This window comes from Habropoda laboriosa, unplaced genomic scaffold (assembly GCF_001263275.1).
Source record: "Habropoda laboriosa isolate 0110345459 unplaced genomic scaffold, ASM126327v1 scaffold343, whole genome shotgun sequence".
Taxonomy (NCBI): Eukaryota; Metazoa; Arthropoda; class Insecta; order Hymenoptera; family Apidae; genus Habropoda; species Habropoda laboriosa.
Genome location: NW_017100440.1, coordinates 120046 through 146474, shown reverse-complemented (window position 1 = coordinate 146474; position 26429 = coordinate 120046). Strand labels below are relative to the sequence as shown.

Sequence of the window (26429 nt, the reverse complement as noted above, 5' to 3'; positions counted from 1 at the left end):
ATCACGAATCGCTCAGTCTAGGTGCGTGTATCGACTATGCGTGTGCTTGATATGATACTGGACCTCGTTAATCACTGTGTTCTGTTTTAAACCATCTTTAAAATAGAAATACATCCTACCAATCCTTCCTTTTTTCTCCCTCCTTCCTAAAACTCATTCTCTACTTTTCATTTGTTTTTCTCACCGTGCGATTTACGTATCCATGGAACATCTACATATTCTTATCTTTTGTCACGGTTCACTCGTTCTAAAACCTTCGATAGCTTCGTATTCGGCCTGCTTTCTTACGTCGCCTATGATCGTGCATTAATCAAGCAGCGTTTTCGAAGGTCTATCTTTTTCGTCCGCGATGCAACGTCATCATTCATTCGCGCTTCAGCTCCCTTATAATTTTTCAACTTTACCGTCAATTTATGGACAGAATTTTCACGAGGAAAAATAACGCTGCTTAGTTTTCCGCTGGTTTTGTGACAAATTTTTCGCTAGATCCGTTTCGATACGTGAAAAATAAATAGGAATTACAGTGGGATGTATGTGTGATATTAGTTTGCAATTGATTCGGTGTAATTGAATTCGGGTTTAATTGATTTCTGCACGCGTGTGACATAAGGAGAATTTTGTAGAATTAAGATGAAACATTTTAGAGTATGTGTCGTCCAATTTCTAATTTTAATTCGAATTAATGAAATTCTGAACAGAATTGAAAATTTCACTCTAATTGAAAGTTTGAAGGTTCTGATTGAAATTTGTGTTTTAATATTTCATTCTGAAGTTAAATTTGCGCTTTCGCAAAATTCTCCAGTATACGCGCTTCTAAAAATTGTAAATGAAAGTTTTATTATTACTTGTTTCAATTTTCACTATTTGACCTATTAACCTATGATTTCTTTCTGACTATGCATCTAAGTGACAGCTATTTACTGTTTTAGTACTGTATCACGTAACGAAAGCTCATCTGTTACAGATTAATTACATTTAGCAATCCTCAGTCTTCCAAATTAAAACGAAAATTAGAGTTAAAGTTAATTTTTCTTAATAATACAACTATTTTTCTCACATCTTGACCAGAATTTCTGCCACGAGTCTGACTCGTTATGAGGCAAGGAATTAATCAAAATAATTAACAAATCGTTTAATGAAGTTTAAGTCATAGTGATGCAAGTCCTAATCTACACATGCAAAACTGTTAAAAAGACAAGTTAAGTAAGTTTCAATTGAAACAGGCTTTCTGATAAAATTGAATGCGATGCAGTACCAAATGTGACGTTGTGCAATTTATTTTATCATTTTTAATTACATTTTCTGTTTCTCTGAATAAGGAAATTGTGACTTACACCACTATGACTTTAACCCCCTCATATTTCACCAACTTTAGCAAATTTTCAGGAGCCAATAAGCAATTTGGCCAATCGTATTCTTCGTTTTCCAAATTTTTCGAACCAATTTCTGGCGATTCCGTTGTTGTGACAGAAAGTTCTCGAAAGCTCTTGGCCCGATTTCAGGAGAATTTCAAGGCTGTCAAAGCAGCATCCGTTTATCGCGATATCATCGTGCCTACGTATCTGGAACATTAGAGCCCGTCCGAAAAAGGGATGACAACGCGACAGTGTCGTCACACGGACGTCAGGGACTCCACGAAAACAATGAGAATTTCGAAGCTGTGTAACGAGACGACGTTGCAACGGCCGCTTAGTACAGGGACAATGAAGTTTATGCGCCGCCGAGTGCCGTTATCTTATGACGACGCGGAGGATTAAGTTTCAAGCACCAACGGAGCTTGCACTCTCTCCCTCTCCCCTCTCTCTCTCTCTCTCTCTCTTTCGCTTGCTTATGGCGAATGTTCAAGAGCGTATTTGTATCCGGAGTAATTCCCGGTCCAACCCTTGTTTCCCCTTTGTGGATATTGTCGTGGCGATAAGGGACGATGTTCCGCGACGTTTCGCTCGTCCTTGCCTTACAATTTTGCCTTCTTGCTGTGCTTATTGGCTTGATTTTCGACGTAAGATCAATAATGTGTATCTTAATTTCTGAAATCCTGATTTCGATGGAATTTTCAGGTTGTGTGTAATTGACATGGATCTGCACAACGTATGTTTTAAATTTGCATCACAGGTTCAGATAAAAAAGCTGTCAAAAGTGACCTTTCCTATTTTCTTCGCGATTCTCACAAATTTCAATTCTTTCAAAATTTTTGGTACACGTCGTCTAATAAACTAATTTTTCTAGCTTCTCCAAGAAACTCAAATCATTTGGTCCAATTTTAAAAAAGTTATACAGCCCTGAATAGTGTCCTAATATTAACAAGGCTCAGATAGAGAAGCTCTAAAAAGTGACCCTTACTATTTTCTTCGCGATTCCCGCAAATTTCAATTCTTTCAAAATTTTTGGTACACGTCGTCTAATAAACTAATTTTTCTAGCTTCTCCAAGAAACTCAAATCATTTTGTCCAATTTAAAAAAAGTTATACAGCTCTAAATAGTGTCCAAATACTAAATACCACTAACTGTATCTAAACTCCACCTCAGCTCAAAACTGCATCTGTAGCTAAACACAAATTCGAATTCAACTAGAACCAAGTTGATTCAGCTTAATTCAACTCGACACATTCAATATGATATGACTCACCGATCCTCTCGTTTGCTCGCATGACCCATCGGTGGATCATTCGAAACGTTACCAAAAAATGTTTCACTGTGATCCAACACTGAATCGCCACATTTTCAGATTACACACTAAAAAGTCAAGTATCAACGATAACACACAATTCGCTCATAAAAAACGTTGGCAGTAGTGAACGAATCCCTTTCAATTCTCACTCGGAGCATCTCAGCTGCCTCGAGTTGCAACAGAGTGCATAGGTGCAACATGAATCGAGCTCTCTGGGCGGGCGTGTAAAAAGTTGTCGGACGTTAATGGCTCGGTAAAGATTACGGGGTGTGCAACTCGTGACGAGAGGCACAGGACAGAGTGCCGTTATTCTACGCGACATGATGCACCGATATCACGGCTGTTCGGCTACTATCCCCCGCGATGTGGGCCGAAGTTTTCGTTGAATTATGCATGATCTCCTCTTCCTCGTCCGTCGTGATAACCGTCGACTAGCCGCGCCTCCACTTTCCTCACGCCTTATTTAATAATAACGACACTTTCGTTTCGCTGCGTCCCTTATCGGCGTTTCGTCATTCCAACGGAGATGGTGTATCGGTCTGTTAAACCTGCCGCGTTTACTGGTACCTGCCCTCGTAAAAAGCTTAAGTTTCGAGACTCGTGCCGCTTGCGGGTACAGTGTCTTACGTTTTACTAGCTAGTCCTGCAGTTTAGCGACGCTGGGACTGTTCATGTGAATCGTTTCAAAGGGAGCTTGACTTTCTGGGAGTTTGATCGGATTTTAGTTGAATCGTTCGTTATTTGATGCTATTACGGTCCTCGGGTCTTTTTTGACCCATCGTCTTTGTTATTTTTTAAATAATTTTTGCTGCTGTCAAATTTCTTTTCTTAATGTTAAGGGAGCTTGATTTTGTAGAGTTTGGTCTGATTTCAGTTGAGTCGTTCGTTATTTGATGCTACTACGGTCCTCGGGTCTTTTTTGACCCATCGTCTTTGTTATTTTTTTAATAATTTTTACTATTGTGAAATTTATGTTTCCTCAATATTATTTTGAAAGAATATTGCCTACTTAGGTTCAAATTGGCGTGTTAGTAACATAAGGCCTTTGGGTCTTTTTTGACCCAATTCTGTTCTTATGTAGAAAACATAAAACTTCTAAGTTCCTTGACTTTTAAATTAATATTAAATCTGATTAGTACAAAAAAAATTGAAGATATTTAAAAAGTAACATAGTACATCCCAAATGAACACGTTGAATTTTATAATACAATCTTACATTGGTCACTTTCAACAAATGAATATTATTCAATATTATCCAGTGTAATTATTTTTATTTTAAACATACTTCGTTCCATACACCTAATCTCAAAGGTAGTTTCACCGAAACCTTTACCAGTTAAATAATTCATTCCTTTTGTATGAAAAAAATAAGGTTATCTATTGTATTATCGTTCAATTTTAGCGTAAGTATCTTTCCAAGCTCGGAGAAGTTTCTTTAAGAGCAGAGAATTTTTTAGGATAAAGAGGGAGCAATACTCCGTGAAAGAACTAGCAAGTGCTAATACGGGTAACATCACTTCCGGAAAGAAAGGCTGGAAGGTCGGCCGGCTAACGAGAAAATTGGTGGATCAAACGTTGGATAAATTGGTTCCAGAGAAATTCGATCAAGCGCTGTTTGAAGTCGCCTTCATGTAAACTAAAAATTTAAAAGTAATTGCATGGCAGAGGAAAAGAGAGAGAGAGAGCCTTTAACGGAAGCTAAATTCTCATCTTTGTCTTGACGAGGGGAAACTCTTTAAGCGGTATTGTACCGCTTAAAAAGCTTCCTTTGACCGTGATGCACTTTGCACCGTAAGAATTAAAGCCGAAGGCACACAGAAAGATTGTATAATGAGGGAATGGCCTGTGTGTTCTCTTCCGCCTCATCGTTTATTTAAAAATAAACGAAATCGAGGACAAATCGATGCTCCTGTTTTAAGTTCTTTGTCGTTATAATTAGTATACGCTGCTTAAAGCAGGGGATTACTTTGCTTGAAAGAAAAAGTGACAGTGATTCAGTTCACAGGCAAGGTATTTTAATATTTCATAGGCTGAGAGGTTTCCTTTATTAAAATTCATCTTCCCGCTGTTCTGATAAATTATTTATTAATTTTACGACTTGATTCTCAGTTAACTACGTTTCGTTCGTATTCTTTGAGGCAAAATTGAATTCACTGTTGTTAATAGTAAATTAAACCAATGTAGCGATTTTAGTAGATTTGGGTTGAAAATGATTATTTCGTTTTCATCATTGTCATAATTTTTTAATGATTCAAAAATTTGTTTGAAACTATAGCAACACCATTTTCTGATAACATTTTCCTAATTCACGTCACAAATCTCTTTCCATTTTCAATTAACATATACTTTCATTATTTCACTCATTTATACTCAGTGTCCTCTTTTGATGACAATTTCATCTTACAATACAAGTGATAAAACATATGGGAAGTAGTGTACAATGTTGCTTTCTCGGAAAGTAGTTCAATTCATTGGTAGCTCTAAGTTGGGTTGCTTTACCACGCTCTCGAACATCAATCGTAATGAAAAGAATTATCCTACACATTTTCCTATACTTCGTATTAATTTCTCTTGTAAACGCACTTAATACAACCTCTTTCCAATTATAATTGCACCGATACACGTTTCAAAAATTGAATAGATCAATTATTGCACACTATTTTACATTTTATATTAATTTCTTTCGTCAATACACCTAATACAAGCTTTTTTCAATTATAATTGCACCGATACACGTTTGGAAAATTGTATGGGTTAATTTTTACTCATTTTCCTACACTTTATATTTATTTCTTTCGTCAATACACCTAATACAAGCTTTTTTCAATTATAATTGCACCGATACACGTTTGAAAATTGAATGAGTTAATTTTTACGCATTGTCCTGCACTTTATATTAATTTCTTTCGCCAAAAACCCCCATACAAGCTTTTTTCAATTATAATTGCACCGACACACGTTCACAAAATCGAATAGGATAATTACTGCACACAATCTTACCCTCTGTATTAATTTCTTTCCCCAATGCACTTGATGCAAACATTTCTTTCAATTATAATTGACCTAAAACGTTTTTCCAATGGTCGATCGAGACGAATCGGCTTGCAGAGCGGCGATCGGGCAAAAATGCAGTTGCCACGGGTTCACGGCTGGATTTACAACCGGGATTAACCTAATGGGTTAACCGTGTAAACGCAGATTCGAGTCACGGGGGAGGAAGATAGACGATAAACCGAACGTGTCGTGTTCTAGTAGACTCCCGCGTATATCGTTCGACGCCGTGGGGGGATAAAAGATCGTTTTCAGCTTTCGCAAGACACATCGGCAGCCGGATAAAGTAAACGGTGAGGTTTTCGGTGAAATCATATGGAAAATCGTGAGCTCGTTGGTTTCATTTCACCGATGCAACACGTGGAAATGGAAAATCGTATCATTGAAATGTTGCATCGATTCGTTTCAGCTGAAATAGCTACAGATACACCCTCGCTGTTCCTCTGAATTAGCTTTTTTTATTCCCATTGAAAGAGAGAAAAAAATGTTCGAAGAAAAGAAAAGAGAATGTTAGGTAAAAATAACGAGAAATTTTTTGAGTTTACGTCGGAAAGTTTGCAGCTTTGTAAATATTATGCTGCTTATACGGTTGAACAACGAACAGAGTTGAAGAGCTGAAATTTTACAAGAGAAAGAATGTAAACTTTGAAACACCGATAGTCGGATATTTTTTGTACTTTTTCCAGTGGAAATGTTTTTTAAAGGTTGCTCTGATACTTGCTATCTTCCTCAGAAATTACTGGAATATTAGCTTTCAATTATTCCATTGAAGAATTACTCGAATGTGAGTTGCTTCTCGGCTGTTCTCCATTACGACTTGCCATATTTCAATTATCCATGGAAGCAATGTAATGGCATCATAATTTCATATAAACATTTTTCAAACTCTGTTGATTTTTCCTCTGCAACCTTCAGTTTCAAGTCTGTCGCTTCACGGTTGTTTCGCGTTTTTCAATTCTGCCCGTTTGAAAGCTGCGTGTCAGCGAATAAGAATTCTGCGTAATTTCATCTTGATGCATTTAAACATGAAACGACACGAGACATTGTTTACGCATGCAGATTAATTAACTGAAGGTTTTTAATAATCAAACAGCAGTGGAAAATGGCCTTAAGAATTGTGTACACTCATAATTGAACGATCTACGATGCTGTGAATACATTCGTGTTCCACAAATTAGGAATGAATTTCAGAGAAATTTATCCTTCACCTGATACTTCTCAAATTTTCCCAATATCTAGAAAAGAAAAATTTAAAGAGTATTTAAGTGAAAAGAGAACATTCCTTAACCTTTCAAACGACGAACTTTCGTTAGAAAAGGATTCGGTAATATTTTCATAATTTTCACAATATTCAGAAAACCAAAAATTCAAGAAATAATCCTAAAAAGAGAACAATTGCTTAACGTAACGTAAACACTCATTAACATTCCTCAATAATGATTTCAAACGATGAACAGCTTTCGCTAACTGAACTAAACGAACAGCCGGTACATGAAAAGAAGAAAACGATATATTTCCTTGGCACAACGGAGCATCTCTGATTTAATCCTCCCTTATCGAACGTCATGTGGAAATATTTCGCTAATTAAACCGTAATCTAGCTCTATTTTCGGAATTCAAATTCAAGCCGCGGAATTGGAGGAGGCCGAATTTTTTCGTGCGTCAATCAAACAAGAGCGAGCGGGAGGAAGGGAGTGACACACGCGTTCACGAATCGGAGCTTAATTTGCCGATTTTCAATTTGCAATGACGACAAACAGCGGAGAGGATTGCGGTTGAAGTGCCTACTTGTACGCAAATCACATTGGATGGGTATCAAACGAATCGGCTTTTTGCGTGCAAACATCCAAACAGCTCGTGTGCAACGTTAATAATGCAGCTGAAATAAACGTCAAGAGTGGGGGCAATTTACGTTCGAGTTTGATTAAGAGATCCGCTCGTTTACTCTTTCACCGTTGCCGCGGCTTGTGAATACGTTCGACGATCGAACGTGCAATTTTACGTCCTAAGGAAAAAATCAGGGAGAGAGGAAGAGAGCCAGAGAGAGAGAGAGAGAGTTTGCAGTGGTGAACGAAACGTTTGGATTTTTCTTCTTCGATTCACGGCCGTTTCTTAACCATAGTGATTAGAAGAATTGCCTCGGTTGTACGCGTGTCGATTCGGCGTAAATGTCAACGAATGAAAGGCTTCTTTACCCTGTTTCGCAAACAGGATTTAACGGTTGAAATAGCATGCATGAGTAAACGTCGTAAGAAATTTTGTAACGGATAGTAATTAAGCTTACGTAATGGCGGCATGCGTAATTGTGGACAAGGAATTTCGAAACTGATCGAAAGTGCACAATTGATGGAGCCATTGGAGAAATTGATTGCTCGTCAAGCAGAAGCGACGAACATTTGAGGAAGATTGTCGAATTAACTTGTTAGAAATTGCACTGAATAGTGATTACTATTTTTTCTTTTTTTTTTTTGCTTTTTGTAGGTGTTACTTACGTTACGTTTATCGAAAGTGTCATTTAAACTTGTTCAATTCGGGTTAAGAATGCAAATTGCTTTTAATTAATGTAAATCAGTTTTACATTTTTTTTTTATTATTATTGAGGAAAATAATTAATTGAAACATTACTCTCAATTCAGAATTTTTTTGTAATTCAATTATACTAATTTATTATTAGTCCACTTGCACTTACTGGAAATGTGATTTGAAGTTGTTCAATTCGAGTTAAGAATGTAAATAGCTTTTAACTAATGTAAATCAATTTCATATTTTTTATTTTCATTGATGAATACAATTAATTGAAATGTTGCTCTCAATTCAGAATGTTCATGTAATTCAGTTGTACTAATTTATATAGTCTACTCACACTCACAGAAAGTGTAATTTAAACTTGTCCAGCTCGAGTTAAGATTGCAAATTGCTTTCGGCTAATGTAAGTCAATTTTATATTTTCCATTTTGAAAAATGGAAGCGACTAACTGACATATTGCTCTGAATTCAGAATTTTTACGTAAATAAAATCGCACTAATTCAGTATTAACATGGAAAAAGAAATTTCCCTCAGACAGCCACTCGTTCAAATACCTAAAACGCTTATTTCACAAATATCTCAATCTCCATACCAAATCGATCACCTTTAAGCACATTTCATCACGGATACCCATCAGCATCTCGTCAATATTTCCATCGGCGGAGGAATCTGCCAAATACCCCATCGGAATCAAAACCGCCGCCACCCCTGGCAATCGCGAAAAATAATTCCATTTCACTCGCGAAAGCCCAGCCCTCCCCTCTTTTAATTTTCTTCCGTTGAAAAGTCGCACGAAAGATCTTTCTATCGGGCGAAGCGTCGATGAACTCGCAAATAGTATTAGCGAAATCACTTGGAAGGAGAGCACGGGAAAGAGGATTTTCCATGGTCGATTGGCCAACTCTCTCTCCCCTCTTCCAGGCGTAGAAAACGAATTCGAACGTTCTTCTATACACGACCTCTTCTTGTTTCCCTCGATCTTCGCCGATTTTCCCCCCCTCCTGGAATTTACCTCGTCGGAACCGAACCTTGGACGTCCCCTGAGACGCAGAAAAAGTGAACAGAAAAAAAAAACAGGATAACAAGGCTTTGCACCGTTAGCACGTAACCGGTTTGGCAGGTCGAGACTGACCGGTCCAGCAACGTCGACCGATCCCGCTGTTAATCGGTTTGATTTGCAGCGATGAATGCGCCGCTGCGACAAATTGCTAGGATCACGTTCGAACGGCACGCCACGCTCCGCAAATCCGCTTTGAAACGCGCGCCGAACCGTGGAGCGAAAGAGAGAGAGAGAGGGAATTGCGGTGTGTCAGATTGAAAGGAAGAGTGAGAGGGCGGCCAAGCTTAAAAACAAAGCTTATACTATTCGTGAGGGGGGAGTTGAAAATCGACAAACAACCGCACAACGTCGATATCACCCAGGATTCCGACTCATTTTTTCCTCCTATTTTTCCCTTCATTTCACAGTCTTTTTTCCCCTCTGTTCCTTTTTTCTTTCCGCTTTTTTTTTTTTCGATTGGTTTGGGTTTGTTGGTCCGCCGAGTGCTTGTTGTCCGTTTCGTTCTTTTCGAATCGAACAGTGTATATTCCGAGGGGAATTGGTTTATTGTTCGGGTGCAGTTTTTAAGAAGAAAATGTTTCTGACACCTCGAGGAGTGAATTTTTAGTTGGACGGTGAGTGTCGGGGCAATGGATTGTCCCAGGTTAACGATACGGTTGATGTATTTGCTATTTTTAGGAATTCGAATGTTTGATTTTCTTAGTATGCAGTTAACTTTATGATTTGGAGGAATGTCTAACGTTTAATTGGGTTTTAAGAGCTTAGTATTGTAATTTTATTCTTCGGACGTGCATGAAAATTGACGGTCCCCTGAATCGTCCTGGCCTTTTCCATTGGGCAGGACAATTTTCCCACCTTCTTTCCATTTTCAGTAGGACAAACCTTTTGACGGATGAACAAGTATAAAAGGACCAGGACAGTGAGAATCTAGTTGATTCTGGTGACATTATGGAACATTCTGTGACATTATTGGACATTCCATAACAATATTCAACATTCCGTGGCTTCGTTGAACATTCCATGACATTACTGAACATTCCGTGACATTATTGAACATTCCGTGGCTTCATCGAACATTCCATGACATTACTGAACATTCCGTGACATTATTGAACATTCCGTGGTATCATTGACCGTTTCGTGGTATCATTGAATATTTCCTGACATTGTTGGACATTCCGTGACATTATTGAACATTCCCTGACATTGTTGAACATTCCCTGACATTTTTGAGCACTCTGTGACATTATTGCACATTTTGTGATTATTGGAATGTGTGATTCTGTGCTTGAACACACTGGAACGTCACTTTTTTCATGTTAAAGTAAGTTATAGACTTCCATAGAATAACTGTTTTATGAAGAAATGGACATTTGTTCATAGACTGTGCCCGGAAAATGGAAATTCCTTTCACTGCTAGAACTACGTTTCTTTTGAGTACCTATAAAATTTAGATAAAATGGAAATATTCTGTACGGAATGCAGTTGTTAAGTTTAGGACAGATCATCTCCATATTCTCATAAAGGGAAGAAAATAACCGTTCCTGCTATTCGTATAGTAACATAGCATTTCAAATTTCACTGTCACGGTTATGTCAACAGCTACCTCTTTCTCTGCGTTTGAAATGAAACAGTCGTACCTACTTCCCGCGATCACGCTTTTCTTCCGTTCTCTTCTCCTCCAAAATTGCGTTATTATGATAACGCAACAACCTGAAGAAACTACTCCTCGACGTTTCTCAAATAGTAATAATATTTTAATGGAACGTGACGAAAAGAATGAACTCAAAGCCTCTTCTTACGCCTTCTTTCCTCCACGATGCAAAATTATATTGCTCGCGATTTTGTATATTACACAAAATAAGAAATACAGTCTGTAACAAAAATTCCTCCACTCTGAGTTTAATAATTTACTGTGATAGACTGGATGACAGTATGAAAGAAAGAATGATTGCTGAGTGACGTCACATGTCTAAAGTATTGAAAATTTCCAAAGAAATGTCAGTGCGTAAGTCAAATATTTTTTAAATCTGAGTTCAAGAAATTTTCATACTTATGAAGGTATCGTGCTTCCCTTTTTACTATCTTCCGTTCCACGGTAATATTTTAAAATAATTACCATCTCTTGCAAATTCAAATTAACAGGTTTGCTCCATTCGTGCAATAAATTTTACTATTTTCATATCATTCTTACTATTATTTCCTCCAAAATTAAATTCTACTATCAATATTCTACTCGAGGATTCTTTACTCAAAAGAAATCATAGATAATACCAAAAAAAACTACATCCTTGCGTTACCAAAGGAAGGAATTTTTTCTCAAAGATACATCGTACTCCTGTCTGGAAAAAGAGGTCAGGCCATTTCGTGCATACGCAATAAACTTAATTTCACATTTTCCTCCTGCTGTAACGCCCAGCCGGGGTTACAGACAGCGCGCCGAAGAAAAAGGATGACAAGCCTTTGCGACGAGTAAATCGTAGCAGAAAATGAACAGTTTTTAATTTTACGTGGCTTATCTGGCGCGGGCACAAAAGCCTCGTTGTTCCTCTTTGAAATTTCACGTGCGCCTTGGTACGTGCAGAAGAAACGTCGGCGAAGAAGAAGAGAAAAAGAAAGAAGAGACGGTAGCTGGCTCACGTACGAGTAATTCAGTCGCAGCGGCGGATGCTTGTAACGATTCCAAGGGGGCAGACGGATATAATAACCGGCTCATCCCCGTGTTACCTCGTGCGCGAACACCGTGTTGCAGTAGAGACACGACGGTACTTCAAGAAGCTGTCGTTTTCTTGCCCAGTTACACCAGTTGCTCGTATTAACGGGTTCACCGTTGCCCGCTGATACGTTCAACGCGGTGTATGAGGTATTGTTCGTGTGAACCGGTCGCTTTTCTTCGCGCCGTTCGGTTTTTAAAGTCCCTCGGCGGCTTTCTTGGGATTCCCCGCGGTTTCCTGCGTGGTAATTGTGGAAAGCGTCGGTGTTTCCGTTGGATACACTTGAGAAAGGAAACTTTCGAGATTGGAAAAGGAGAAGTTGGCAAATCGTGAGATATCTTGGAATAGCCAGTTTTCTACATTCCTCGAGGGAAATGGTGGATATTGTGGGGTGCTGGAGGATTCGAAGATGAAGAAAGGAGGTGTTGGATGAAATAGGTTCTGAGGAAATTTAGATCGAGCGTAAGATAGGTTGGTTTAGGCTGATCGTGGAATTGGTTGAAATTAGCGAATTTTCTGCGTTTCTTGAGGGAAATTGTGGATATTGTGAGGTTCTGTAATATAGGAGAATGAAGAAAAGAGGTGTCAAATGGGACAGGTTGTGAGTAAGTTTAGGTCTTCGTGTTTTTTCAGAGGATTTTAAGCGACATTCATTTTTTTTTTATTTTGGCAATTTTAGAGGTGATGGAAAATTGCTAAATTCAACTGTTGTATGTAAATATTTACAACGTGAGAAATTTTGTACTGAATTGCAAATTTATTAATTTCAGTGACACATCTTTCGTTTCAATTTAATACTGACATGTCAGTCATTTAAATTGATTAAGTAGTTCAACTTATAGACAGAATTAAGCGATGATCCAGTTTCAAAATTTTGTATCTTTGTATCTTCCAAGTGACTTGCATAATTAATTAATTTCAGTGACACACCTTGACAATATTGTCGATCATTTGATTCAGTTTGATCTCAAATATCTCCCTCGTTTCCAAGAAAATTGTTGCTCTTTGGTACGCTCTTGCAATTTTTTTTTTTATTTTAAACTGACACAGGCCTGCCATTTTTAGTTTGACAAACAACAACCTGTTTGTAATCTCGAACGAATCTCAAGTTGTATATAAATTTTCCACTTTGCCATAGGTCTATAATTTTGTCCACATAGAAACTTTGAGCAGCCTCGTTAAGATGTCGCGAGGCTGTTCTAAATTCAGAAACGAAACCTCGTAAACAGTGAAATTTACAGTGTCATTAGAAGCTACGACACCATGCAATTAGCATTTCTCTTCATCTCACCTCGAAGAAGAAAAACCAAACACGCTGGCTCGCCTTCACTTTCAGACTTATTGTCCCCCTTCTATCTGCTAATTTGCATATTTCTCGCGTTACACTAACGTGATACATCGTCGATGGATTCTAGCGAGCAACGAACATTAGCAACGCGAGAGAGAAAGGGCAGCTGTGTTCGCATTTCCGTTTTCCTATAGCGTCGAATTGAATGCATGGATGGAATTTTTTGGAATGTAAACTCACTTTGGAATGCGAACTCACATTGGAATGTGTACTCACTTTGGAATGTGTACTCACTTTGGAATGTGTACTCACTTTGGAATGTGCATTGCAACAATCGTTCCCTTTTAGTCAAATCGAGTGATTAATATTATAGTTAATATTATACATTAATATTGTACAATATTATATCGAGTGATTAATAAACTAATAAATTTGAGAGCCTACTGATCTTTCTTTCAAATTTTCGGAATCATTTACTGGGAAATTTCTTTCAAATTAGGAACCATTTGATACTATTCAGAAATGAAGTTAATTTGAGGAAGTAATTTATTTTCTCAGTGTAAAATATTTTGCAAAATATTTACCATAATGTATGCGTACTTCAAGAAGAATATTATTTTTTATGCCTAGATATAATTTTTTTAGAAGTTAATTGCTTTCAATTTTAACCTTCTTTCTTTCCATAATTGTGAATTAGGTTATCCATAGATGAGGATTGTGTCATAAATTCCATATAAATTATAAACACTTCAAATACGAAGTGCTAATTGCACAAAAATTAAATAAGGTGGAAATGATCATTCTTCAGTGAGCATTCTTGAAGTCATAAGTAATAACACACAAAGTGTTTCAAAAGTACCATTGATCACAATATACCAGTAACAATAACACAGAAATAAAAATCATAGTAAATAAACCATTCTTTAATCCTCAGACCTCTCCAAGCCTTATATCATACAGACTTCGGATCATAACGCGATTTCGAGTCCATCATGCGAACAATATATTCATTGTTTCTCATAGTCGTTAAGAACACGTAACAACGTCATAAAACGCTACCCTTGGACGACACGCTAACCACAACCACGGTCGTTTCCTGGAATTCACCATTTACAATTCCCGAAATCCACAATTAGTTGCTCTTAAAAGGACATTTGTTATGGTCAGTGTGAAACTTTGCCGAAAACTTTGTCGAACCAATAGTGCCTCGAATTCCCTCCATTCAGAGTTACAAGAATCAGAAAAGTAGGGCAGTTTCGTTTCAACCTTCGAGCCGTGCACTTCAACTAACTTTGAGTTAAGTATGTTTTGATTCGTTCTGAGAACTGTTTTTCGTGTGATTGCATTACGTTAGCTTATGACAGTATTTTTTGTTTGTGTGTGTTTTTTTTTTAATTGACTGAAATATCTGCTTTTTGAAAATAAGTGATCAATTAAGACCAAATTGCAAATATGTTCATACTAATGCATGTATTTTTATCGATATCTCGAATGAAATCTTTGTCACATTAATTCTGAGACAAATTGAAATCGTAATTATAAATTTAATCAAATACTCCGAATGAGAATTTTATAAAAAGCTAATTTTAAAGACAATGTTCACAATATATTACTAACTTCTTATTGTCTTCTTTCAAATCTATTTATGATACTGTCAACTTTAGAAAACCCTGTGACAAAGAAAAATATTGACATAAAGTAAATGAGGTACACCGTGGAATTTTCTAATTAATAATTTAGTACATTAGCCTTTCTATTAATACACTTTCTCGTTCGTTTTCTCCTTCATACATAGCAATACGCAATCCCTAAGTACAATAAAACATATTTCACTAAGAAAAAGCATCAACGCAAGATCCTTTCATAATTAACCAAAGAATCACACTAAAAAAGCACACTCATAGTGTCTAAACATTTTTAGTAGTAACTGCACTACCGGCCAAATGTTTCGAATCACTGTGCGTCACAAGTTGCACGAAAATTTCCAAAAATTACAATTAACAATTACAAAAATTTGTCAACGAACTTCTTATCGTTCAGATCACCCGAAACGAGGCAAAGTACAGTTGATCTCCGCAATACCAATTTCTAATATATAAACAATTAGTAGTAGATTCAACATTAATGTACATCGGCAGGTGATTCCAAACTTTTACCGGGTTTGTACATTTACCATTCCCGGTGTTACGATCGCATCGTCCTGTGGTGCCCGGTTTTGCCTCAGTTTCTCGTAACTGGGGTAACACTTAAATCGGAGCAATTGAAGATCGACGTTACGTAGAAAAGAACCTTTATTAAAACCGGCGGAATATGACGCGCAGGTGACAATACGGAGAGTGACTCGAGGATGGAAAAATAGGGCTTTTTAAGGGTCTAAGAAAGATGAACTTTGGACAACTACTGTGTAGGAGAGTTGGAAGGTGAAGAATCCAGTGTGAGTAATATAATAGATTAGGGATATAATAATCTTACTACACACACGTAATATTAACATAAACGCTATTTATTAAAGAAGAATACAAGTAGATATACATCGTAATAAGCATGAAGTAGGCGATTTAGACCTCAATGGCAAGCCACGCTCTGGGAGACCATCTCTGATCGTCGACGACATTGTTAAAACCATTATACAGTCGGAGATTGCGGAAAAGCTCAACTCAACGCAACGAACCATTTCGGAGAGTTGTAACGAGAGAGATTCTCGTGGATTCAGATGACGATTCGAGACTTCGGTGCTCCTTTGTCTATGGCGTGAGCGATGCCCGTGCGTGCGGGTGCTAGTGAGACGGTTAGAGTCTTTGTCCAGACTACACGAGCGCGTCTCTGATATCAACAACACGGAGCACATTCGGAAATTTGGATTGGTGTATAACTCAAAAACGGACAGATCTTTCCGGTAGACCTAACATTCGAGGGTAGAACAGTCCACAACAGCTACTCAAAATCCAACCCTCGCGCCGCGAGTCTCTCCCTCGGTCCAGCTGTCTCTCCCTTCTCCCTTCCTCTCCCAGCTTCTTCCAGCGTGAAATTATAAACGTGGCCGTGCGCGTGCATTTTATACGAGGCCGCAGGAAACCGCCGGGGCTTACTTAAGGGATGGGAGAACGCGGCCGCAATTTTTCATTACACGCGCGAAGAAACCGCAGAAACGGCGAGCACTCCGCGAAATCAAGAAGTCCTCACAGCTGACGGAATTGCCATTCCAGTGAGGCCATCCTTCCGATACGCAACCACCTTCCCTCCTGGTTTCACCGAAAAACCGTTTACCATCGTACTTGTCGTATCAGCACGAGAAAACCGAAGCGGAGAGTTTCGCGATTTTACACGGGCTTCCAACCTCGACGTCGTCCAACGCCGTTTTAATATCCGTGCACGCCGAGGATTCAAAGGCTCTCCCCTTTCTCGAGCTGAGCAGCGACCCCCATTGTTCGGCCAGAGTCGCCTTTCCATGGCGCCAGAGAGTTATTTATGCGCTTAAAAATTAATCTGTCGCGTTAAGGTCGAGCTGGTGTATACAGGCCTGCTTTCTTGCGATGTAGGCTAGTCGGGTGTAGGAGGGAAGTTATGTTATTCCGGGATGAATTGGGTTGTTGTTCGGGCTTCTTTGAGGAATTTGGGTTAAGAAATTCGTGTATACAAGCGGAGCTTATACCCTCGTAAATGTTTACCGCACGTTCTTCTCGGCTCTTTAGTCGGCAAGATTTATTTTCCATCGTAGGCTTTACCGGGAGAATTTTCGTTCTTGTGTGTTTAACGCGGAGAAACATTTGGGTCTCTGTTTTTGGTGGGTTGATTTTTTTCTTAATCGGAGGAGTAATTTTTTACATTCTTTTCTCTTAGAATTGTTGCTTGGGAATGTCTGCTTACTGTGCTACAATTATGCTTCTACTTTTTTTTTTTTAGGAAGTGTGATTAAAGATCTTACTGTTACTCGTGAGTTATTTATTAAGTTTCGAGCGGTTGTTAAGCCTGAATATTAATCTCCATTGTTAAGTTCAACTTTAAGTACCTTTCTCGTCACACGGTGATGTGTCGATGTACAAACGTCGCAACTTTATAACGAGTTACGTTATTATCGTATTTTCCGACGATCTAGGTGAACGTTAACTGTGTTTTTACATGTGCAAAGTTACTTATTTTCTTCTGGTGCGTATTCTTTATATCTTCGTTAAGAAATTAAGTTAGCTAGAGAAGCAAAATTACCTCAAATTTTAGATATAGTTACAGCAAATTTAAAATGCAAAAAAAGTTGCCAAATTTTCAACTGATATTAATAAAATTCTCAAAAATTCTTCCGTGATGAAATTATTACTTTTTCTAAATTTCTGATTTATCCAGCGATTGTAAAATTTTCAAATAAATTCTTTTCGGCACTTTTTCGTCGTTACTCTCAGATATATCAATTTTTGCACAATTCTGGTCACGAAAGGGCTGAACACGAATAAATTCGTCCGCGACGCCAAGTGTCGTATACGTCGCGTTATTTAAATTTCATCTGACAAGTAATCGTGAAAGTAGGAATATTCGAAATTCCCCCTATCAAGTTACCGGTTCACTCCGACCGTTTCTTATTGACTACTTAGGATTGTAAGAAAGGGGAAGTAGTAAAATGTTCGTACGAACCATAAGCGATTGCCGTTCAAGATTAACCGTACACGCTTGCGAACGCAAGATTACAGGATATTGCTGCGTATTCCGTAGGCGAGTTACGCCGACAGATATTTTATCTATCGTAGTTTATGACCGTTTAAATCTTAAAAAATGAAATAGCACGTGACGTTTTATGCATCTCTGGCGCTACCCAGTGTGGATAAGAATGCTTTATTATCAAATCTACGCAGCTCTTTCCGACAATATCCATCTGTCAAATGTTTACAGCCGCTGTTTTATTGGGAACGATAGCTACTTCTTGAGAATATATCCAACGGTTTATTTATAATAATAAAACTTAGCCTATAAATTTCGTTTATTGTGATTGGAAAGATATTGACCGTGAAATTTTTTCTTTATGTTGCAGAATAAAGTGTCGGATATTTAGTGCTCGTTACAACAAGACAATAATCTTTACGTGAATAAGGATATACTAGCTTCAACGCGGATTTTAAAAAGCAATATCGGTGAGTTCATTTTATTTTTCACTGTGCACGTTTATTTTTCCCTGGTTTTGCCATTTATTGTCCTCAAAATAAATTACTGTATTATGTAATATATTTCATAAATAATATTTATTCATTGGCATTTTTGATAGCAGTGAGAATTTTTGAAACAATAAATTATGGTAGTTACAATTAGTTACAAAATGGGTTAAAAATATAATTAATTAGCAAAATTATTTTAGTCAATTGGTCAAAGTAACGGTTAATATAATTTATTCGCTGTTTTTATATTTGTCGAAAAATATTCACATGGAATATTGGGAAATTTTTAGCAATAATTTGTTTCATTTGAAATAGTAGCAGATGAAAAAGCAAAGCGTCGATAGGATCAACGAATAAAAACACCAATGTACTTTCAGGTCGTAATCCAGCAATTATTTCATATTTCTCTCCCACGATTCTTTCCCAGCAAATTCGTATTTAAAAAAATGGAAACACAGGTGTATATTCTGCGAAAAATCAGCAGTCCACTAATTTGTATAAATTACAATTCGCTTTTAAATATAATCCATCAATTACTTCACATTCCATTCCCACGTTTTTCCCTGAACGAAATTCGTGTATGGAGCAATCTGCATATTACTCTATCAAAAATAAATAATCCGCTGATTTGTACGAATTACAATTCACTTTTAAATTTGGTCTATCAACTGCTTCACATTCCGTTCCTACGTTTTTCTCGGAGCGAAATTCGTGCAAATATCGCACGCCCATTACTCTCTCAAAAATGTGTAATCTACTAAATTTGGATAAATTGCAATTTGTGGTATAACATGCGTTCGTATACATTTCGAAAATTTGAAGTGCTTTTAAAGGGTAGTTTAGTAGAGAGAGTTATGAAAACGACAGCAAGGATGAGTAACGAATTAATTTTTTAAGAAGGGAAATTAATTATGCCTAATTTTAAGAGAAAAGAAAATTTTTTTTTAGTTTCGTTTCATATTCTGAAACATTTACTGCTATTCAAAACTATCCGTTTGGATAAATTAAATATTACGTCCTTTCATTTCTAGGTACATAAAAAAAATTTGTATCTCAAATTGTAGATTTTTCCTTCAGTTTCGTTAAATTCGTTTAAACGGAAGACTAATCTACATAAAAAAAGAAAATAATAAAAGATTTTCAGAGATTCTTATACGTTCACATTTTTTGACAGAAAATCCACGTATGTTTTCAGAGAAGGAAAAATAGTTTAGCAATTCTCAAGAAATAAAAACGTTCTTGGACATTTTGAAAAACAATTCTTGCCTCACATTGTATCTACATAGAAAAAAGAAAGTCTCTCGTGTGCCCATGTCCTGTACAAAACACTCACGCATGTTTAAAAAAAAAAAATAGTTTACCAATTCGCACGTAACAAAAGAATTACTATAAATATTACGTTATTTCATTCTTAGACATTTTGAAAAGAAATTCTTGCCCCAAAGATTTAACGTGGATTTTTCCATCAGTTTCATTAAAATCGTTTAGACAAAGGTCTAACATGCATAAAAAAGTAAAATAATGAAAAACTTAAGAAAACCCACTTTTTCCAAGCAGATATTTCACTAATTTACAACTAATTCCTTTAAAAAAAAATTGAAAGAGTCAGAATGAACACATCAGAATGTTTTTACGCGTCCACGTCTTTTAAAAAACACAAAAACTCACGCATATTTAAAGAAAAAACGGAATATTTCATAAATTCGCGCGTAACCGGGTTACAAAATGCCAGCACTCGTCATTTGCGCGAACGATAGAATCGCGGTGGTCCGTTCGCGTGAAGTAGCGTGTGCGCCGCTGAATGGGGGATGGCCTGATAACAAAACTCGTCTGGACGAGGGATATTAATGCCCGCACGAAGACGGCTTTAATAAGTCCGCGACGTAATGAAAACCATTCATATAAAAGTTTCCTCCGCGAGGTGACGCTTTAATTGAACGCGGCCACGAAGAGGTCTCTGCACAGCCCTTTCCATCCCCTCTGGCTTCTTCTTTCTTATGCCGAGCTGTAACAAGATGTCAGAGATTACCCTGGCTCGCTTTCCCTCTGCCAACCACTCCCCCACCACACACACACACACACCAGCATTTGTACCTTTCTTTTCTCCGACGAATCCACCATTACTCTTTCTCTCTTTCTCCATAGAGAGATTCGTATTCCGTTTCTCCAACTCCGTCCGTCCCCATACCTCTGCCGGGCGACTTTCATTAAAAATTTTCTGTTGGTCGAGCCGATGGAGTTGCTTCCTCTGGAACGTTTCAATTGATATCGAGCCTACCATTCAATCGGGAACAAAGGGGAGAGAATCGCGGCCGGGGCTTCATCGGCGAAATCGGGTTTTTCTTCGAGCAGCCAGCCAAGCTATTAAAGGATCCAGCCTCGCAGTTTGGAGGTGTAAATGCGGGTTTGATGGGAAATTTCTCATGGCCGGACAGCGACAATGAGAATATTCGAGCGAACCGGGTCTGCTGGTTTAAGAGTGAGAAATAGCGTCGACGTTCGACGGTCTCTCCCTCTTTTTTTTTTTAGATAGTCAGGTGTAAATTGAAAATCCTCTTCTCTTCTGACGACGTATTTGTGGAAATTTTGTTTTGGGTTGCCTTTGTGAGATTTTTCTGTTTAGATTCTTTGCTAAAATTAGTTGGTACCAATATTCGTTCCTCACGTGTGAGTCGTTTTTATTGATTTCAAAATTTTTGTTTGATGTCGTTTGAAGAGCATGATGGCACAAGTTGTTAAACTTGTCTTTAATATCTAAAAAGTGTGTTGATAACATTGGAATGAGTATCAGAATGAGGAATTTGAGGGAACTTATTTGTTAGCATCACTATATGGATGTCTTCAAACCATATCAAACTCTTTCATACAAGGAAACTTGTGGAATTCAAACACTCTGATTTTGATGAAACTTTGGTATATTGTAGACCTCAGAAAATTATTCGATACGTATTTTTTTTTATAAGCAATCGTCCATATTGAAGGGGTCAAAAATGCCTTCAAACCTGAGGTTTGAAGATGTATTTTCTGGAATATCTCTAGAATTAGAGGGTCTAGGAATAATGTGTTTTAGAATTTGGTATTCAATCACACAAAGAATGGAATAAAAAAGATTTTTTTTTCAATAAACAATCGTTCATTTTGATGGGGTGAAAGAAGCCTTCAAACCTGAGGTTTGAAGATGTATTATCTGGAATATCTCTGGAATTAGAGGGTCTAGGAAGAAGCTTCTTTTTTTAAATTGTGTATTTTAGAATTGGGTATTCAATCACGTAAAGAATTACGTAACAGAATAATTTGTTAACAAGTTGATAACTTTTTGTTATTCTCGAGCTCACAACTGAAAGAGGATCGCAGGTTAGGTCATCCTCGCGACGTTTCTGTCGATCGCTATCTCGATAGGGGCGTTTGAAATTCGTCTCGACGAATGAACAGCAGAATTTAGCCATGATTTACGACAACAAGTGTCACTTTCAATTCACTTATCTCGCCGGCAGCACTGGCGGTGTTTAATCTCATCGTGGTCAGAAAACGAGCGCGAAAGAGAAAGGGAAAAAACGCGAGACTTTTTCGCGAATACGTCCGCCTTTTACATCCCGCGATCCCTTTACTTTCTGTTTGCTTGCCGCCTTTCCTTTTTGTCGTGCTCCTCCTCCTATCTTTATCAACTTTTTGGCCGGCTTCTCTGCACTCCTTTTTCCATAAACGAGGTTTACCGATTTTCTAGGTTTCCCTCGTTCCTATCTACCCCTTTTTCCCTCCTCTGTCTTTCTTATCTTTGACATTTCCGGAGAAGCTAAGCACGAAGCTCGTTGATTCACGCGATAAGTTTGATTTTTCTTTGTATCGCTGCGTTTTCCTGATTTATGTATATTACTGAAAATTGCGGAATATTTGTTCGTGTCGCAAAATTGTTTAACTGGAAGAAAAATATGATTTCGGATTTGCATTTCGGTGGCAATTTTAAATTGTTAATAAGGAATGTGTGGTTTTGTTATTTTAATTAACCGAATGCACGTTTGATTAATTATTTATCGAGAAATTCTATAAACATTGGCAATAAACGTCAGCTTCGATTATCGTTTTCCTGTAACTGAGAATTATTTTTAGCTATTTATCATAATACACTGTGCACAAGCTGTTTACGAAGATTAAAGCAAATATTGAAATCCGTCAAATTTCACGTGAAATAAAATGTATCACAGAATTTTTCGGACATTTTCAACACGGTGAAAAAATGGTTGAAAATACGGAAATTAATTTTCCCGTGACACGAATCGATTTGTTCCTTTTTTAATTGCATTTTCGTTTCTTTTTTCATTTGTTTCGCTCTCTGTTGGCTTTTACGAACAGTCATATTGCAGTTTGCCACACTTTCCTTCGCATAAATTTCTTCTCGCGTTTTCATCTCTTTATTAATTAATTGATTTCCCGATTCCGCGTCTCGCTTTTTCTCGTACCATCGAAAACCAATCCTTCACAACATCTAGCTGAATTATGAATTTTTCATCAGTCGTACTGTGCGAAATAGACGGGGCGTTGATCAGTTTCCGCTCCCGTTTTATGAGCTCTATTTAATTACCCTTTTTCGGGACAAATTTCATCGGACGAATATCGGTTCTTGCGCTTGATTTTTATCCGCGATAATCATCAGCGTACTTATCCTACGTAAATCGACATTTTTTGTGGTCTAGTTGCTTCAATTTTGCAATAATCTGTCACTGTCTACAAAAATATCGGTCAAACTGGGAACATTGAGATTTGAAAATAAGATAGACGAGTGATCGTATACTCTTTCTTTTTCGAAAGACGCTAATTAAGCTCGAAAAGTTGTTACTAGACTACTATAATTTAAGATCGATGATTCACTATGTGCACTTAAAAATATTATTCGCATAATCATACTAAATAAAAAGTTCGCCGAAAGTTAATTTAAATAATCATTTAAATTTCCCTCTTAAAAATAACGCTTTTCCTATTTTTATTCATAAATCTTTGCATATTTTTATTGAAAAAAATACCACACTATTAAAATTCTATTGTATCACTAAAAAAATTATTCATACTCTTCACAAAATATCACAAAATGCATGCATGAATATTCTTCATAAACTTTTGCATATTTTTAATTTAAAAAATACCACACTATTAAAATCTTAATGCACCACTATAAAAATTATTCATATCTTTCACACAATATCACAAAATGAATACATGATTTTTATTCATAAACATTTGCATACTTTTATTTGAAAAAGTAGCACACTGTTAAAATTCTACTGTATCATTCAAAAAATCATTCACAGTTTTCACACAATATCACAAAATGAATGCATGAATATTCTTCATAAACTTTTGCATATTTTTATTTCAATAAAATACTACACTATTAAAATTCTATTGTCACACTAAAAAAATCATTCGTTCATTTCACACAACATCACAAAATACACGATTTTTAACTCAACCCATTATTCATAAGTCAGTATAGTTAAAAGGAAATGTCCAGCAACACGATCATCGTCGCCTCAGGCGATAATCATATTTTACAGCACTCAGTATAGAGCACGCTATGTAATAGTTTTAGTAGTTTAGTGGCTGGATGTTGGCAAGTTTTCACGATCGTTCCGCTGTCGGTTGTCACTTGGATTTGCATAAAGTTGCCCGGTGCGTCGGTAATCGTTTACACTTTCATGCTCGCGGTGCATTCGTGTGTGCACTTTGATAGTCTTCAATCAGTCGTGTGTTTCGGCGTTGTTTCGCGTGATATGTACACGATACGCCCACCGTGAGGAGTATACTGTTTGCAGACGACACGTGTTATCCCCTACGGGACATTCGGTAACTTGTGCTTCCGTGTGTGATACGCACCAAATTAATGAAACGCCGCGCGCTGCATCGCGCTCGTTCCAACAATTCCTTCGTCGCGTTTGCTGATCAGCCTTGACAAATGTCAAAATTGTAATTCGTTTCTCTTTTTGCTTATTTACGTGATGAATGCTCAGGACTTGAAATAATCGTAATTCGTTTCATTCTTGTTCATTCGTGTGATATCGTTGAATATTTCAGGATTGAAATTCTTCTTTGCAATTATTAGGATGTTTAGTGAAGTTAACATAAGTGGGCATAATTGTAAATTTATAAGATTGCAGAATTTTCTGAAAATGGCAAAACAGTGTAAAATAGTGAATTTAGTCAAATAAATTAGAAGACTTGGTTTAGTCTATAGATCAATTGGGCTCGGTTCAATAAAAAGTGCTTTTATTGATGGAATATTGAAAGGAAATTCGGAGGGAAGATTTGTAAACATATTGCAGTTAATTAAAAAGGATTGATTCAATTATTAAATTTTGCAAATTATGAAATTATTAAACTAAAATGAGCCATCGACCTGTAGGTCTCCCTTTCAGGAAGCTACTCAATTATGAAATTTTGTAAAATATAAAATTATCAAACTTAGTATTATAAAATTATTAAAATTCAAAAAAGAAAATTGTAAAATGTAATTTAAATTAGGTAATACTTTCTGTATGGATATAACAGGTGTCCTGAAAGTTATGATTGGAAGTGTATATTTTGTACTTTTATACAGCAAGATTATTTGTTAATTTCAGTACCGTGTTCGATTACGTTTGCAAGAGTAACAGAGGAACAATAAGTCAGTAAAAATCACAAAATAAGAGTGTAATGTAGATATTTAATTTTTGGCACTCGATAGATTCATTTTCAAGATTTTTTTAAATAATCGGGGCCTCCATACCCAAATAGGAAACCGACGCGAGAGAACAGAGAGGGAGGAGTTGGCGTAGCGCGCAAAGCCTGGGCTTGCTAAGCCGAAGGTCCCGGGTTCGATTCCCGTTGGGTCCCTCAATATTTTTCCGTCGATTCCTACAATAAACTGTACCAAAATTGTCCTTATAATGTATCGTTATATTCTATTTTCACTTAAGAAAGTATTTTCTAATACTTCAGTATTTTCTAAATTTCCCTCAAAAATGGTACTTCTAATTAAAACCAAAACTTACTTCTCACAGGCTTCCCCCAAAAAATGGAAATTCGTTAACGAACGATTAGAAACGAATATCTCGTTAACCTTAGAAATACATACATCAAACTAATGCTACATTTTTCAAATTATTTTTACACGACAAAATTTACCAAAACTAAAATATCAAAAATAAATAGAAAATGTACATTCTTCTTGCTACCTTCCAAAACAATTTCCCTCAGATTTCGAAGCTCCGTATTTTCCCCGTGAAAAATCCTAACATTCAATTTTCGCGACAACGTACCACAACGCTGTTGGCCTTCTCGCTTAACACGCGTACGCGCTATAATTCACGGTAATTATTCTCGGTCTGGAAGAAAAAAAGTGCCGGTCGTATTTCAACCGTGAAAAAGTTCTCGCACGGGGACAGGTGGCGGAGCGTCGCACGGTTTGCGTTTTCGCGGACATGTTGCAAACAAAAGAGTTGCCGCTGAGAAATAGGAAAAGCAAGGCGGCAACGAGTCCCGCCAGAGAGGGACGAGATTAAACGTATAATCCGCACGTGTGCCCCTCTTTCTTCATTACCGGCTAAGGGTTAATTAAATTCTCGCCGTACATTTCATTAAAACGTCAAATAACAATCCTCGAATTCGGACCGCGTGCGGAAAACTCCTTCCGCGTGTCGAAGAAGCGAAATAGTTGTAACGTGAGGAACATTTTCGTCAAGGTTTCTGGATAGAGATTCGTCGGTTACGATACGAACGTGACTTTTTGTTTTTCTTTTTTTTTTTTTGCACTAAGAAGCTTTGTGTGCAAAAATGAAACTCTCTTAGAGTTAAAAGTGGGAATAAGAAATTTTTGAAGATAAATCGTGGGAAAGTGATGCTCTATGTAAAATTTTAATTAGGATTTCTGAGTTAGAGAATTTTCAGTTTTTAGTGAAAGAAATTTGAAGCTCTTTGAGGTATTTTTCTGTGAAAAAGTTAAATCCTTTTGGA

At 37.1% G+C, this 26429-nt stretch overlaps 1 protein-coding gene across 1 annotated transcript in view; it reads left to right on the top strand.

Annotated features, from left to right (window-relative positions):
- Positions 1 to 26429, top strand: part of LOC108575897 (putative polypeptide N-acetylgalactosaminyltransferase 9) — a gene marked incomplete at its 3' end in the record, with an annotated part of 214866 nt that overhangs the window by 146275 nt on the left and 42162 nt on the right. The window contains exon 3 of the mRNA XM_017938829.1: positions 18326 to 18425. The remainder of the gene's footprint in view (positions 1 to 18325; positions 18426 to 26429) is intronic.